General features: G+C 37.4%; 1 protein-coding gene, 1 non-coding gene and 1 pseudogene across 6 annotated transcripts in view; 1 reads left to right on the plus strand and 2 right to left on the minus strand.

The window, feature by feature from the left end:
- NBEA (neurobeachin) overlaps window positions 1–18,548 on the minus strand; it is a 669,183-nt gene that overhangs the window by 167,574 nt on the left and 483,061 nt on the right. The window lies entirely within an intron of this gene.
- Window positions 405–1,768, minus strand: LOC138446763 (protein ABHD18 pseudogene; annotated as a pseudogene).
- TRNAE-UUC (transfer RNA glutamic acid (anticodon UUC)) lies at window positions 2,219–2,290 on the plus strand. Its single transcript has one exon. It is a non-coding gene; the product is annotated as a tRNA-Glu (tRNA).

The following is an 18,548-nucleotide window of genomic DNA, read 5'->3' on the forward strand; positions in this document are numbered from 1 at the left end:
AAGCTCAGTCATGTATAAGGAAAAATAGTATAATGTAATATATACATATACAATGCTGCTAAGCTGCTAAGTCGCTTCAGTCGTGTCTGACTCTATGAGACGCCATAGATGGCAGCCCACCAGGCTCCCCTGTCCCTGGGATTCTCCAGGCAAGAACACTGGAGTGGGTTGCCATTTCCTTCTCCAATGCATGAAAGTGAAAAGTGAAAGTGAAGTCTCTCAGTCGTGTTCGTATTCAAACGTATTTAAAGATAACAGTTGACTGATTTGTAATACTGAATTCCAGGCTCAACTGACAACAGGTAGAGTATATAGTGCTGTCTACTTGTTCTTCACATCATCAAAGGATGAAGCTCCTTTTGTAAGAAACATGATGGCTCCACTGGCTATATACAGTGATCCCATTAGTTGGCATATTTATGGAGGAAGCATTCAAATGCATCATAGATGGCTTGCCTGAAGAGCCCTTGTTTAAAAAGATAAGCACTAATATGACCCCCTTCTAGATATCGGATTTCACCACCAGGCCAAATTTCTTGTAGACTTCGAACTCCTGTTCATGGAATATAGGCATCTTCTTTGGCTTGAACCACTATGATGAGGCTTGGGTCAACTGGAACTGAGAAGTTTGCTACATGGGTACATTCATCCATAACTCCTTTCATAAATATTAAAGATTCTTTCTGAAGATTGTTTCTTCTTTGTTCTTTACTGGGTAGGTGGCATGACTGAGGACTGCGACTTGTGTAACTACTTTTGTTGGTTGAAAGTGTTTGACTGAAGCAGTCCATCTTGGAGGTATCTTGTAACAAGAGTCCTTCTGATGTGGCACTGATAGATGTTTTACCAGATTTATGGCACTCAACAGGTTTTTGGGACACAACTTGGTCCGTCATATCTAAATTTAAAGTTCTACAAACCAGATTAAGGTTAGTTAGCTTGTCTGCACTGCTAGGGAAGCATTTCACAAACTCTTGCCCCATTCTGAAAGAATCTATTCCACACTATTCAAGCATGTGAATAATTTATTCTTCATAAACTGTGTATAACACTGCTTTTCTAGTTCCCTCCAATTAATTGATTTACTTAGCACGCCTGTAGTGAAGACCCCAGATGCTGTGGACCAAGACAGACATGGAATCAATGGCATGGGCTTAGGCCAGTTGGATACTGCTAAGGAAGCCATGTGTCCTCCCATGGATATTCCGGTCATTCCTAGAGGTCCATAACCCTCCCTCTCTAGCCAGTGCAAGAGCACTGCAGATTCTAAAACAAGAGCTCCTCCCATCACAAAAAGGTCAGACATGTTTTTTAAGCTGGACCTTATCTGGTCCTTGGGTTTCCTGCAGCCATAATAAGGGTTTTCTAACAGCAAAGAGGCCATTCGGGCTTCTTTAATCATAGGACAAGCCATTAGTGTTCGTCATCTCTGGTAATGACGATCTCCTGTTCCAGCAAGATGAATGCATACAGGTCTGTATTTGCTGTTCCACTCTTTAGGCACAATAAATTGGAACCTAGCAATAACAGATTCAATTGGCATGATATCAGGCACATAATGGGCCATGGGGGAAAAAAGGATCCATCTAGGATCTTACAATCTGATTGCTTTTCAGTCTTATCGATGTACACTGGATAATCACTTGAAACCAGATTCTGACATCTTTCTCGATTTCTAATAATCTTTCTGAATTCAAAGAGTCTTTTGAGATCCTCTGGCCTTCCCCATCAGTCTCCAGTATAGAATATCTAACTTGCTCACACCCATCAGTAGCCAACAAACATCTGCTTCCTGGCACGTAGGCAAGCGCTGCAAGAAGCTTGAGAAGCGTGGCCTGGAACAGCTACTCACTCAGTGGCCGCTTGACGGACGCCTGCTGTCCAGCTGGCAGAGACTCCCAGCACCACGGCTCCCTAGGCTCCTGGGACTCGCCGTCCTTCTGAGCCCCAAAGGCAGTGACAACAGTCTCCCATGTGTATATATATATGTATATATAAAATATTATATATATAATTAATAATCTATATTATTATATATATTATTGTATATATATTACTATTATATATAATAATATAGGTATTACACATACAATATATAATTATATATATACAATATTTTATATAATTATATATGTAATATAATTATAATATAATCATATTATGATATGGTATAATAAAAAGTATAACAGTATAAATAGCATAAAAGTACTCAAGGATTTCTCTGGTGGTCCAGTGGTTAGGACTCAGTACTTTCACTGCTGTGGCCCAGGTCCAATTCCTGGTCAGGGAACTAAAGTCCCTCAAGCTGTGCAGTGTGGCCTAAATAAATAAATAAAAGTACTTGATTGTGATGGTTTGAGAATTTTATTTTATTCAAATTCAACAAATATTTATTTGGATTCTTGCTAGATTTCATCTGTTCTGGAGCCAGGAAAACTTGGGTACAAATTAAGTGTGTGGAGATTTCAGAGAGAAAGAGATAAATTTAATGGTTTTGGGGAAAACTTCTTACTAAAGATGATATTTGATATGGGCTTTGAAGGATGCCTAGTCTTTAAAATGTGGAAAAGGGATGGAGGATGGAATTCAGCAGCTTATAAAGGTAGGAGAGGCTTCTAATGTTAGGTTGGAAAACATCAAACTAATTAAAATTGGCAACAATGCCTTGGTGATTAGAAGAACAGTTTCTTTTAAGATCAGGAAGTGAAAAGAAAATTTAGGAAGAAAAAGAAAATGATGCATTTGGTTTGGGGTAAGCAAGGCATCCTGAGAGGACTCCCTAGGAGAGCAGGCAGCTAAGACTATGGAGTAACAGCAAGAAGACAAGATGAGGAGATGTTCGGCATTATCTACACAAAAAGAGCTTAAAGCACGGAAAGGGATTAGGTCTCTAGGCTAAAGAACGAAGGGGACTGAAAGGATGCACCTTTGGGGATGAGACAGTCTATATTAGGGTCACAGCAGAAAGAAGAGCAGCCAGTGAAAAAGACTTAAGGGCCAGTGAGTTAGTAAAAAAGTGCTTGAGGATTTGGGACGCTCAGTGTGAAATGCTGTATAGAAACTGGAGACTACTAAAACAAAAAAAGCCACTGAATTTAGACCCTGATGGATCTAAAATACAGGATAGGCGTAAAAAGGCAACAGGATTTTGACTGAATATATATATATAAGATATGTGTTGCTTCAGTTGTGTCAAACTCTCTGTGACCCCATGGACTGTAGCCTACCAGGTACCTCTGTCCATGGGATTCTCCAGGCAAGAATACTGGAGTAGGTTGCCATGCTCTCCTCCAGGGGAACTTCCCGACTCAGGGATCAAACCTGGGTCTGTCACAACTCCTGTGTTGGCAGGCACGTTCTTTACCACTAGGGCCACCTGGGAAGCCCATATAAGATACAGTAAAGACAAAGGAAAAGGGCTATATAGTGTTTGAACAAATATGAGGTTCGGAGCCAGGAAAACTGGGTGTGAATCTCTGACGTTTCAAAGTTGTGACATCTTTAATGTCAAGGTTTTTCTTCTGCAAAGTGGTGATAATGATGTCTAACTTCCTTAGTTGTTGTGAATATTAAATTTGGATATTGTATGTAAAGTGCCTAGTACAGTGTCTGGTCATATTATGTGCTTGAAACTAATGAATGTTAGTTCCTTTTCACTTGCTCCATGGAGAATATCAGGCAAAGGATAATCCTTCATTGAACGGACATTTAAGATAATCAGAAAGACAGATGTGAAAAGCAGTAAAACAGCAAGAATCAGGGTGTGGCATGAATAATACATTTAAAAATCAAATCAGGACTTCCCAGGGGTCCATTGGCTAAGATTTTGTGCTACCAAAGCAGAGGGCCCAGGTTCAATCCCTCGTCAGGGAACTAGACTCCACAACTAAAGAGTTTTCATGCTGCAACTAAAAAGATCCTGCGTGCTGCAACTAAGACCTGACAGCCAAATAAGTAAATAAAAATAAACATTAAAAAAGTAGAAATCAAAAAGCGAAAAACACTGAACCAGGTGTCTGAAGATGTTGGTTTTATTCCCAGAAACATCATTTACCATGGAATTCTTTGATAAACTCACTTAAGCTTCTACTCAGTACTCAGCTTCCCCATTTATAGAACTGAAATAGAATTCTAGTTCCGCTGAACAAAAATGACTATTTTGGGGATCAAATATAAGATGTATAAGAAAACAGTTTACAAACTATTACACAATAAAAAAGAATTACTGGAAGGTATACACATCTAGCATTTGATAGCATTACGGCTATCCATGTCCGCATGTGCGTGCACACATTAAACTGTCAGTTGCTAGCTGGATATTAACCTTGAATGATTCTCACTTCTCTCTGACATCTGAATCCCAACCATTTGTTACTTTTCCTGAATATATAAACCCACTATGTAGACAAGGATGAAATTTAGGTTTTAGGTTCAGGTTCATAAATTAATCTCCAACTTTTGAGTATCTCCATTGAGTATAAATTTAAGCTTGTAATTTGGTCATCTGACTTTCCTGTAGGCTCAGTTCAGTTCAGTCGCTCAGTCATGTCCGACTCTTTGTGACCCCATGAATCGCAGCACACCAGGCCTCCCTGTCCATCACCAACTCCCAGAGTTCACTCAGACTCGCGTCCATTGAGTCAGTGATGCCATCCAGCCATCTCATCCTCTGTCGTCCCCTTCTCCTCCTGCCCCCAATCCCTCCCAGCATCAGAGTCTTTTCCAATGAGTCAACTCTTCGCATGAGGTGGCCAAAGTACTGGAGTTTCAGCTTTAGCATCATTCCTTCCAAAGAAATCCCAGGGCTGATCTCCTTCAGAATGGACTGGTTGGATCTCCTTGCAGTCCAAGGGACTATTTTTAACATTTCTGGAGCATTTAAGATTAACTCCATGGCAGGAGTAAATTACAATCAGAAGGGAATTCAATGCCCCAAAAGATTTCTTAGATTCCAGCAAAACACCTGTGTTACAAACAGGATAGTGGTTTTTACATTATAATTGCATCTTACTGTGCGTGATATAATGTATCCCTTGGAATAATTGACCAAATGCAAAGTTATAGGAAACAGGTAAAAGAAGAAAACAAAGACTGAAGTGTTTTGAAGTTTCGATTACTCATACCATCATTTGATAAAAGGAATGTATTTACTATTATTTAAGAAAGACATGTATTATGTGAATGGGAAATGTGCTTAGAAAATGAAAGTAACAGTCAAAATTGATTATAAAATATACTGTTTCCTTAACCTATTGTTCTCAGGACGATTAAGATAATAATCTAATGGGTTTTGAAGTGTTCCATCACTGACTGAATCTCTAAATTTAAAGGAGCAATTTTGGGGGCAATGAATGGAAAACTGCATTTCAAAATTTTATAAATTTGTTTTTTAAAGGTATGGCCAATAACAAAAGTTGCTACAAAATAAAACAATAAATATCCTGGTTGCTTTTTGTTGTGTCTTCAGAATGTCCAAAAGACAATAGTGATTATGTGGTTTTTGATAAGGGAGGTGACTAAAAAAATGCCTTGTCAGTTTTCCATTCCTTGCCAGCTGCATTAAAATGCAGCTCTGAGCACCTTTTTTCCTCCTCAGTCTGGAATTTCAGAAGCAAAGAGTACAAAGGAGCTGATGAGCAATGAATGCTTCACCCTTCCTCAATTAATCTTGTCTCTCTACCTTTGCTTTTGCTTTCCCTCTACATGAAGGTAATAATGACACCCTCATCCATTATCCTTTTATCCCTGTTATTCTCGTGAAATTGCTTAATAATATGTTACAGATTCGTCTTCACTCACATAATTCTTCCTGTCATTTGCAGTATATCATCCTACAAACATACAGCCCACTTTCACTGGCCGTTCTTTGAAGATTATTGTCAGTGACATCTTCAGGATGCGTTTGGAATCTGGAGCATCATTTCCGTTGCAATGGGGAATTACACTGACTTATCTGTCATTGCCAAAAGCACAACAAGCAATTCAGCGTTAATGCAAAGGTAACATGGGTTTTTATCCTGCCTCCAGAACAAGAGCTCTTGTAAATTTATGCTAATATGGTCCTTTTAGAGTTTAATAACCTCTTACCCTACTAGAAAAAGACTTACACATACACAAACACATGCGGACTCACACTCCCATGTACCGGAAAGATAGCTGGTCAATGGGTAGTTATTGATTTTCAATCTTTTTTTCATATTTGTGTTCATTTCACTTGGAATATTATATAGATATGTTATGGAAAATAGTAGAAATGAAAAGATTCCATTTCAATCCCTAGTACTCAACTATTTTTGATGAAAAAAAATATTTTAACCAAAAGAATTTATAAAAGTTCCTCCGCAAATGGTGTTTTCTATCCAGAGTTCAAGACCACTACAAATGAGCAGTTTTCCCTGGTTGAGGGTGGCATTCCAGAGGGACCCAGGCAATCCAGTGTGTGTGCCAAGTCTGACAACACATGACAAGCTGGTCGGCGTGCAGTAATTTGACTAATTATACCGGATTAGAGCATATTAATGCAAGCTGTTTTCTCCAGAGTTAATGACCTGCTGACTGGGTTCTGTTAGGCCCCACTAGGTCTACAGGCAGCTAAAAAACAAAACCCTGTTTTGTAAGCCCTCGTCATTTCACATCAGCAAATGAGTAAATCAAACGATGGAGCAGCAAAATGTAAGCGACATTTGTCTGCTCGAAACTCCTGCAGCCTTCCCCAACTTTCCACCTCATGGGCTTCTTTTATATAAATTTGATGTCAGTTTTCTTTTTTCGTTTTGAAAAAGGAGTAGCCAGGAAGTAAAATCTGGGAGAAAAAATAAGTAATATGGAGAGTATGTTATTGTTGGAGGCATAGAGGCTGTTGTTTTGAAACAGGGTTTATGCAAAAAAAAATTAAAGTGGACATTGATCTTATTACACATCTATGTTCCCCGTAACAAGACTATGTAACAAATAATGATGAATGCCAAAAAAAGACGAGTGTGTAATAAAATCTTTTCTATCCCTAATTTTATCTGAAAGATATTTTTATTCCAAAGGGATTTTTACATTTTAAAAATGTGGCTGGATAATTTAATAATTACATAAATAAATGTAGGGAAAGGTAAGATGTTAATATTTTTAAATTATTTGTCCATTTCTTTAAAATTAAGTCACGTTTAACTCAAAACTAGCTAGGAACTTTAACATGTCCCTGAGTGTTAACATTTATATAATTTATGTTTATAATTTTTGCTTCTGAAAGATATAAAGAGACTTATGGGAATATATAAGGTATTTGAATTGGAAATATATGAAAAACAAGGTCAAAAATAGAAAATTAATCTAGATGTAGGATTAATAATAAAAATGAAAAAGCACGGCAGAGTCATTTAAGCTTTCATTGTTTGGGCCACAAATTCATGAACTCCCCAAAACCAAGGGAAAACAAAAGAGGTAATAAATTCACCATAAAGTTAATAAGACAAAAACCAGTTCAGGAATAATTGCACAATTATTTCTAATCCTAAAGCTCAAAATAAATTTAAGCAAGGGTTTTCACAAAAAAGGGCACTGTTTAGTATAAAAATAATGTTTGAACAATATCAACACACTGAATTTTAAGGCTTTTAGCATTTCCCAAAGCACAACTTAGAAAAATGAATCCTACAGAGAGCTAGGAGGACAGAGCCACTGTTGCCTTCTGAGAGAAAGGGGCTCATCCAGAGTTTCTGTGCAAGGGGCTGATTTACAAGGGCCAGGAGGTGCCTCCTCCAGGCAGAATCAATGGCAGCTAATCCATGTGTTTGCCAATACTCTGTGGTTTGGCCTGACTCATGAGTATGAGCGCAGGGAATCAGATTCCTGTAGAGAACTGGAAACAGGAAACGTAGAATGCACTGTATAACTGGCAGGAGGAACTGCAGCCGAAATGTGTCATGATGTAGTGAGAGGACAGGGGAGCCAAGATGGGACAGGGGCAAGTCTAAAATTCAACTGAACCAAAGCTGTGACCAAGTACAGGAAGCTTACGTATTGAAGGAGAAACGAGGATGTCTAGAGATGAGCAGACCAAGTGGTTTAGGAAAGAGAATAGACAGAGCAGTCCCTGGAGCTGACTTACTTCTTGACTTTTAATATTCCAGACTATAAAAAACATATATCTTTACAATAAAGTTCCTGTTTCTGGAGGTAACTTGGAACAAAGTCTAGTCCACGCAACCAAAGGATCTAACCAAAAAAGAGGTCGACACAATGAGCCAAGTAATTTCTGCTAACCAGGTTTCACCAGGAGTACAGAATATTTAGTAATGAACAGACTCCTCAACGGGCTTCCCAGCTGGGTTAGTGGGTAAAGAATCCGCCTGCAATGCAGGAGAAGCAGGAGACTAGGGTTTGATTCCTGGAGGAGAGCATGGCAACCCCCTCCAGTATTCTTGCCTGGAGAATCCCGTGGATAGAGGAGCCTGACAGGCTACAGGCCATGGGGTCACAAAGAGTTGGACACAACTGGAGTGACTGAGCATGCATGCACACAAATTTCTTAACATTCAAGCAAGCTTCTATAAATGCTCTTTCACTCAGTCAAAATTTTAACTGATGTTTGGCGGTGTGTGAAGATTTTGCTTCCCGCCATGTACCTATAGAAATTGAAAGCAACACCATATGCTTTCACTGAAAGTGCAAGACACGGGTAAGTCTGACAAGCTCCCTTGGAAATCTAGTGTTTCTTTCTTTCTTTTTTTAAATGCCTGCCTGAATTGAAGACCATGCCATTTCTGCTATGGGTAACCAGGAGCTTGGGCTAAGACATATTTGAGGAAAGAAGTCTGAGATCCCTCAAGGAATAGAGAAAAATCTCATCCTCAAATTTTTGTTGTTGTATAGTTGCTAAGTCGCGTCCAACTCTTTCAGGACCCCATGGACTGTAGCCCACCAGGCTTCTCTGTCCATGGGATTTCTCAGGCAAGAACACTGCAGTGGGTTGCCATTTCCTTCTCCAGAGGATCTTCCTAACCCAGGGATCAAACCTGCATCTCCTCTTTGGCAGGTGGAGTCTTTACCACTGAAATGCCAGGGAAGCTCCACAACTAATAGTCATAAAACTGTTTGCTTCAGACAAGTAATAAATTAGAGGCAGAGATTAAAAAAAAATGTTTATGTTGGGCATTAAGGTCACTTTTCAGCAAAGGTCTCCAAAGTCAGTGCAATTTCATACATTGCTTTTTAGTTACTTGACTGTAGCAGCGATTCACAGACACTACTCTTTGAGTAATTCATTTTCACTACCAATACTACCCACTCCAGTATGCTTGGGCTTCCCTGGTGGCTCAGCTGGAAAAGAACCTGCCTGCAGTGTGGGAAACCTGGGTTCAATCCCTGGGTTGGGAAGATCCCCTGGAGAAGGGAATGGCTACTCACTTCAGTATTCTGGCTTGGAAAATTCCATGGACTTTATAGTCCATGGGGTCACAAAGATTTGGACATAACTGAGAGACTTTCACTCACATTCCAGGTTAGACGATCAAAAATTCTTTCAATTCACTCTCATACTAAAGTTAGAGTAATTATTGAGAAAAGTAAATCTGCTTAAAATATTTTACCAGCTTTCCTTTCCCAACATTTGATAGTGAAGTGTAAACTTCTCAATATGGTCTATATTCTCCCTCAAAATTTGGCACAATCCTTTCTAGTCTAATTCTTGCCAGCATCCTATCCCTTATAGTCTCCCACTATACAGCTTCTTTCAAATCCTTGAGTGCACCATGTTCTGTTTCATCTCCAGGCCTTCATATGTAGTGGTCCAAGAATGAGCGTGGAAGTCACACAGATCTCAATTCTATTGCCAGTTCTACTAATGTTTAGCTCTGTGATTTTGGGCAAATCGCTTCGCTTTTCTGAATCTCTATTCCCTCATCTGCCAATTTGGATTATAGTATCTATCTGTAAGAGACTATGGGGATAAAGTTGTGTAGGTAAATATGCAACAAATGATAGTCACTGTAATTACTTTAGATCAGGGCACCAATCTATTAGCAGTTAATATCAACATCAGTGAGTTTGGGTCAAACATCAGGGAATTTTGATTATATTACAGTCAATACTGTAACAGAAGTACTAAAATGGTCTTTGCAAACCTAGAATAAATTATTATGATGGAAAGGGATATAACTGCAACATGTTCACTCAGGCCATTTTTGAGTATTGTACTATAAGAAGTACACTTAAAATTAAAGAATGCCCAGGAGAGGTTGGCCCATGTGGCAGCTGTGCAGGTGGTGAGAAGTGATAAAGTATTTTGAGGTAGTGATAATTATTTGCTGAGATTGTATATGTGAGACATGAGAGAGAGAGACAAGAGTCAAGCATAACTTCAAGGCTATGGCTTGAACAACTGGATTGCTAAGGTTACAAAAAGGTTAGATGAGAAAGACTGTAGGTAAAACAATTTTTTTTGGATCAGGTGTAGAAGGAAAGGAAAACAGGAGCTCAGAACTAGATAAGGCAAGCTCGATTTATCTACTAAAACAGACATCCAAGTAGAAATGCCTAGTAGACAGCTGAGTATAACAGCCTGGAGGGCGACACAGAGATCCAGGACACAAATATACATTGTGGATTTTTCAGAATATTAATGATATTTAAAGTCATATGACCGAATGAGATTACCAAGGGAGTAATTGTAAAATGAAAAAGAAGTCCAAGAACTAAGCACTGGGGATCTCTAAGGTAGGGTGGGTAAGGAGAAAAGAAGATTTAACAAAGGAGGCTGAAAAGGAGAAATGGGTGAGGAAGGAGGATAACCAGGGTTTCTGGAAGCCAAAATAAGGATGAGAATGAGTCAAGGGTGAGAATGGGATAAATTATGTTGAACAGAACTGACGCTGGTCTCCAGATTTGGCAAAATGGAGATCACTGGTGACCACGACAAAAGAACGCTCAGTACAGTGGTGAAAGCGAAACTCTTCTTTGAGTGGATTTAAAAGAGAAAGGAAGAAATCACTGGGAACATTTTACAGGAAGAAAGTGTTTAGTAGCTAGAAGACAAAAAAAAAGAGATCTGTATTGCTATATACATCCAAGATGGTGGGTGGATAGTAAGAAAGTGTCCTGCAATGTGAATTTAGACCAGATGACTTAAAAGTCCTTTTTACCTCTGTGGTAATAGTTCTATAACTGAAAAATGGTTTGAAGTTAAGTACTTTTAACTAGGAATCAAAAGAATGGACTGTTCTAGTCCTTCTAACTAGCTGTATGATCATCAACAAGTTATTTGGGGGCTTTATTTGTACCAAAAAATTGGAATAATGAAATAATACATTGCAAATTCTAACTCTAAACATTTAAGAGGTAATGTACTAAGAATTTATGTTTTTACTATGTTGCAGGGGATAAGTGAGAGAGTACCTGAACACTAATGGGTTGAGTGTTTGCTAGTCCTTACACCCTATTCATACCTTCCCAGGATCTTATGAGGCAGATCTTAATGGTTCCAATTTTTGGATGAGGAAACTAAAGACAAGAAAAGTTAAGAGGTTTTATATCCAACTTAGGCTAATTATACATCCTGAGTTGTTTTAAACATAACATCTTGATGTCACAATTCTGTGAAGTATTTCAAATTAGTACTGCTAAATTAATATATATCATTTCTCAAATACTTCCAAAACCTAATAAGACAGACCTATAAATCTTTCTAGGATAGGAGTGAGTAGCCTATCCCTTTCTCCAGCGGATCTTCCCGACCCTGGAATCGAACTGGGGTCTCCTGCATTGTGGGCAGATTCTTCACCAACTGAGTTACTTGGGAAGCCCATAAATCTTTCTAAACATTTTAAAACTGCCATAAATAATAATAAATCAGACACATTTAATAAATAAAACTGGAAATATCTAAGATATTCTAAAGAATTAATATGAACCTGGTTTAAATGATTATAGGAATTTACTTTCTCAACTTACCAGTTATTTAAATTTGAATTAAAGATCAACTTAAAGTAAATATTATTTATATACACATATTAAAACATTTATGAATAAAATAAAATCTGTAAATCAGACTTGAATCAAGTAGAAAGTTTTCTATCATTAAAACTAATTCATTTAAATTCAATTAATTGAATAATAATAAAACATAATTTTTAAAGTTCTCTCATGCACAAAAGATCTCCCAGATACTAAAACTCACTAATATTGCTAAGATTATTTATTTTATTATATTATCTCTTAGATGAGGAAGATGTATTTATTAAGGAAATTTCCCCAAGAGGTCATAGAAATTGAAAGCCACATATTTTTAACAACATTCTATTTCTTCCCTCTTGTACTTTGGCTATCCCTTCTAAGATGTAATCACAAATTCAGAATATAGCTTCAACTCCAGTTTAGGTCTAGATGTATTCCTGATAAAACAAGATTTTTTTTTCATGCACACTATATAAACCCTGGTAGATCAGAGAGCAAAAAAATCTGCCTGAAGTGCAGGAAACCTGGGTTCAATCCCTGGGTCAGGAAGATACCTGGAAAAGGGAATGACAACCCACTCCAGTATTCTTGCCTAGAGAATCTCAAGGACTGAGCAGCCAGGTGGACGATATTCCATGTGATTGCAAAGAGTCCGACACGACTGAGCAAGTAACACTAGCATTAAATATAAATGAGGAGTTGAAAAGCTATTAATTAAAAATAGATTATTTAAACAATAAAAACTAAGTGATTATACTTTTAGTTCAGAACTCCTACTTCCATTTTTCACTCCTAATTCTCAAATTCCAGATGAACTGTCTAAAATTTTAGAGGAACCACAGAGCACAGTGAGTTACTCTTAAAGCAACAAATGTCAAAGACCAAATATCTATCCCTGAAATAACAGTTTGCTATTTCTAAGCCTAAATTAAAACACTATGTATCTTTACATACTAAATCTTGTAAAAATTCAGTTTTCACCCAAATGTTTGGATTCCATGTGAATTTATTATGATTCCAAATAAGAATATATATATATTATTTACATATATATTTTGATATGCACAGTAATAGAATAGTCTCATTGCAAAAGTAACTTTTAGAAATGTTATTTTAAATTCTGTTTTTTTCCCATTCATATTCTTTACAATAATATACCTACCTATTTATGTATTTACTATTAAAAGTCAATTAAATTCTACAGTTTACTTATCTATTGTTAACTGGCCATTTGGATATCCTCTTTTGTCAAATGCATGTTTAATCTGTGCACATTTTTAATTGGGTTGCCCATCATTTCCTTACTAATTTGTAAGTTGCTTTTATTCCAAGGATATGAGCTCTTTGTTAAATATATGTATTTGTAAATATAAAAAGAAAACCTCAATTAATGCAAGTCAGTAATTTACTGAGATAACAATGATGTTTTGAATAGTAATATTTGGAAGAAGCACAAGCTGGAATCAAGATTGCTGGGAGAAATATCAATAACCTCAGATATGCAGATGACACCACCCTTATGGCAGAAAGTGAAGAGAAACTAAAAAGCCTCTTGATGAACGTGAAAGAGGAGAGTAAAAAAGTTGGCTTAAAGCTCAACATTCAGAAAATGAAGATCATGGCATATGGTCCCATCACTTCATGGCAAATAGAAACAGTGGAAACAGTGTCAGACTATTTTAGGGGGCTCCAAAATCACTGCAGATGGTGACTGCAGCCATGAAATTAAAAGACGCTTACTCCTTGGAAGAAAAGTTATGACCGACCTAGATAGCATATTCAAAAGCAGAGACATTACTTTGCCGACTAGGTCCATCTAGTCAAGGCTATGGTTTTTCCTGTGGTCATGTATGGATGTGAGAGTTGGACTGTGAAGAAGGCTGAGCGCTGAAGAATTGATGCTTTTGAACTGTGGTGTTGGAGAAGACTCTCGAGAGTCCCTTGGACTACAAGGAGATCCAACCAGTCCATTCTGAAGGAAAGCAGCCCTGGGATTTCTTTGGAAGGAATGATGCTAAAGCTGAAGCTCCAGTACTTTGGCCTCCTCGTGAGAAGAGTTAACTCATTGGAAAAGACTCTGATGCTGGGAGGGATTGGGGGCAGGAGGAGAAGGAGACGACACAGGACGAGATGGCTGGATGGCATCACTGACTCAATGGACGTGAGTCTGAGTGAACTCCGGGAGTTGGTGATGGACAGGGAGGCCTGGCGTGCTGCAATTCATGCAAAGAGTCAGACACGACTGAGTGACTGAACTGAACTGATTTGTATTCAGTATGGGAAAAATATGCAACATTTCATTTAGGAAAAAAAAATAGCAATAAAAGAATTTCTATATTTTATTTTTACACTTAAAAATATAAATTGCAAGTCAAGTCATCGAGTGACACCTGAGAGAGGGTTCTGAACTGCATCAGTCTCCACATTGGGTAAACCCAGGGTAACGGAGGTAGGTACTATTCAGTTCCAGCATTGTGGGGGATAATGGTTATATTTTGGGGGAAAAAATGTGTGTGTGTGTGTGTGTGTGTGTGTGTGTGTATGTATGTATCTGAAGCTTTATAAAGTTTAGGGTAAAATAATGAGAAAACAGTTTCAGTTAAGAACTGGTTTGCATACTACTTTTCAGGGAAGAGGGCCATAGAACCTTTGGCAGTTTGTAAATTGGCGGTTTGTTGGTCAAATTTTGCTACAGATATGTTTTGCTTGGCTTGCACAGTACTTTTGGTTGTTTTGTTGATTTTGCCTTCAATTAGCTAGCAACATTCTACAGCTGAGATGTTCCACAGTTTAATTTTAATCCAAAATATTTCCTCTAAAGCAAATACTCATTCAGGATTGTATATAAAGAATGTGACATATCCCAATATCCAACTGAATATTCATATCTGCTGCTTTCCTTCTACATAGTATAATTATAATATACATCTTGCCTGCTTTTTAACCGAAAGTAGTCTTACTTCTTTACTTCAAATTTTCACATTCCAAATTGGTCTTGTTCCTTTCTCTGAAGGAATAACTATAATTGGGCAAGGCGTTAATATTCTACTGGACAATTTCAAGGTTAAATCTATAAATTGAGAAATTTGAAAGATTTTAAAGTACAGCATTAAAACTATTTTGACAATCAACCAGGTTAACAAACATTAAGTAAAAATGATAATATCTGATGTTGACAGGGGATCAATGACCTGGCTGTTGTATATGGTATTTTATATGTTAGTATAAACTTTCTGGAGCTGAGGTTTGAAAACAATACATATGAAAGCTTCAAAAAACAAAGGCAAGACAAATTCTCAATACCAGCAAGTCTACTTCTAGGTACTTATCCTAAAGAAATAAATGAACAAGTGTACAAGGGGGTATTACAAAATTATTCATTACTTAAAATAGAGAAAAATTAAAATGTTTATTTTTAAGTGTTTATTACATCATATTTATACAATGAATATCAACTATATTTCTCCTAAAAGGAATGATGAAGATTTATATTAATTGAAATGTGTCCATATGATACTGCTTCATGAATAAGTCACAAAACTATTTGTATACTATCATTTGTCAAAATACGTCCAGATGTATATAGATGTATATGTGAATATATATCCTGAAAAAGTATGGTATTATAAATGCCAGGTTTTATCTCTGGTCTGTTAGATTATGGGCACTGTTAATTTTATTTTTATGCTTTTCTATATTACTTACATTTTAACATTTAGCAAGTATTATTATATTATGTGCATTAAAAGCAATAAATGCAGTCTGTAGGCTAACAATATACCTTTAAATTTATGCAGTCTGCGATTACACTGGGAACTAGGAAACATTTACATGAAGAAAATAATTATTTTAAAAAGGGAATCATCACTGAATCCACGGGGAAGAGCTGTTATCGATTGTTTCCTTGGAAGTTAAACAATATCATTAGCTAAACTTTTATACACTGAGAAATGGAATTTTGTTAACTGTAAGTTTTATATGCTCATAAAACTTAAAATAACCCAAAACTTGACTTTATATTTTCTAGTTTACATTTCCTCACAGGGAAGCTGTGAGAATTTATGGACCCTTCCCAAGTCTATCAGTAGGCCCAGACCCAATGTACAGTATCAGATATGATCAAGAGGGTGCAGATATGACCAGCGGGTGGCAAGGTTCATCTTCAGGGCATGCCATTCCACCACCGTGGATTTCAAGCCCCTCAGGTGTGGTCACTGGCTATGTAGCTCGGAAAAAAAAGAGCACATGTGACTCGTAAGTGTATAGCACTTGCCTCCAGCACGTGGCTGGTTTCACACTGGAGATTTCCAATCTGTTTCTCCATGGTTAGAAAATAAATCACGAAGTAAACCTCATGGAAAGAAGAAACAAACAAACAAAATACCAGAGAATATGTAACCAAGAAAGACACACTTCAGAAGTCACTTGCTCTTTTCCCGTCTGTGAACACAGCCTAAAAGTACCCTAACACTTCCCTTTGATATTATAATTATTTATAACCCTTTTCAGATACTTTTTTCTACATGTCCTCTCATTTAACGTAGTATCAATAGAAAGTTTCATTATGGTTGTAAATGCTGAATTGAAAGTGTATGTGCAAATTTCAGGTCTTTGGAATGAAAGTAAATAAAAATGATTTCTGTATAGCAAGGTGTCTTCAAGTCAACTCAAAGTCACTTTCTTAGGAAAATCTTCCCTGAACTTGCTGACCGGATCACATTCCCCAACAAGTGTACATTCAATGGTCATAAATTTACATATATTTGGGTGCTTATTTGATTTATTCCTATCTTCCCATTGCAGTAAAGCTCCAAAGAGCAGGCTGGCATTGTTTTAGCTCTCTCTACTATTAACCAGCCCAGTCTCTGCACCAGCAGAGCATCCAAAATAATTTAAATTAAATACATAAATAAGTTTTTAACGGTGTGAAATTTTTATGAAAGTGTTATTTTAAGATCAATCTTTACAGGCATACACTCGTATGTGTGAGTATATACACATGGATACACAGAGCACTTCGGAAATGTGAACATTAAAATTCGGTGAAGGAATCTGAAATTTAAAGGAATTAACAGGTTTCCTTTCTTATGTTGGAGGCTCTGGTGATGAACAAGAAGTTGAGGAAATGGAACTTGACATGGAGTACATGGGTTCAGAATTAAATGATTTGTGGAGAGCAAGAATTATATCCACCATCTACTACTTTTCAAGAAAGGGAGATGTGTATTCAAAAGCCACAAAACACACACAAATGGTAAAGTGGGTCATTAGTACTGGAAGATCTGTGTTTGCGGCCACTGTGGTCCAAGCAAACAAAGATGTAATAGACTGCATATAATCTAGCCTGATTGCTATTTGCCAGGCTGGCTCTTAATTCTTAGCAAGTCAGAGACAAAGCATGTACAAAAAATTAAGAGAGAACCCAAAATAATATTCTGGAGGATTAAGAATTATATCACCCTGCCAATTTTTTTTTAAGTTGGAAAACTATACCATTAGAAAGCAGCAAAATGTTTTATATTAGATCCTCCACTAAACATTTAGCTGGTATTTTCCACACAGTGGTCCATTGAAAAAGGGTAAGCGGTAAAAATGTGCTTCTGAGAGTTTTAAACCATATTGTACAGAAGTCACATCAAATTAATACTGAGGACCATTTAGGGCTTTTATTCTGAAAAGCTTTTGAAAGGGGATTAAACTATGAAAACTCTCATGATACTAAAGTACCTATTAATGGGTTGAGGAGGTAAGAAAGGAACAATGAAAGTGTTATTTTTAGATAAATCTTTACTTTTTGTGTAGCAGCACAAAGCTTTGCAGAAGGGCTCAGCAATAGTTCTCTAGCAATATCCCATGCATGGAGACGCTGATTAGTGGAATTCTGTTGCCTTTTCTTTTTAGAAATAGGTCACTTTCTTTACATCGATGCATTAGAGGTAGCACATTAACTAATATACACATAACTTGGTATGGACAAACCCAAACAAAACATTATTCTAAGTATTTCAATCTGAGGAGACCCTCAGGACTCTTTTTTTGTTTGACTAAGACTCTAACAAACAACTCCCTTAAAAAAAGGAGTTTCCACCCTCTCTGATAGTACTTTACAAAATGAACAATTATGTTTTCAAAAGAAAAAGTAGGAAACAGCTTTGAGGAGTGAGAACATGAACCTAGATAGTTGTCATCCCATCAAAAATAATGAACGCTCAAGAGGCTGCAACTTCCTGTCTCCCAGCCATTGGTCCAATCACAGCAGGCTACCGAAGAGAGATTAGCAGCTGAGGAAACCGTCTTCTCCATCAGCCCCAGCCAGCACCTGTAACGGCCAAACAGCTATCGACCAGTGGACCTGACAAGGTGACAACCCCAAAAGACAACTGGAAATGTCTCTGCTCACTCACTCTGTCTCTTTTCCTTGGGTGCAGCCCAGGGTGGGGTGAGGGTGCTGCATCTGCCCCACTGCAGCCTTTTCTGCTCCACTCTGACACACAGCCATGCCCTCACACAACAGTCTTGGCTAATGATGCAAACATGAAGTGTAAAGTCTCCTTAATTTGACCCTTGTTAAACTCCTAATTGGATTGAAGCAGGCTCTGGGTGGA

The sequence above is a fragment of the Ovis canadensis genome, chromosome 10 (genome assembly GCF_042477335.2).
Source record: "Ovis canadensis isolate MfBH-ARS-UI-01 breed Bighorn chromosome 10, ARS-UI_OviCan_v2, whole genome shotgun sequence".
In the NCBI taxonomy this organism is placed as follows: Eukaryota; Metazoa; Chordata; class Mammalia; order Artiodactyla; family Bovidae; genus Ovis; species Ovis canadensis.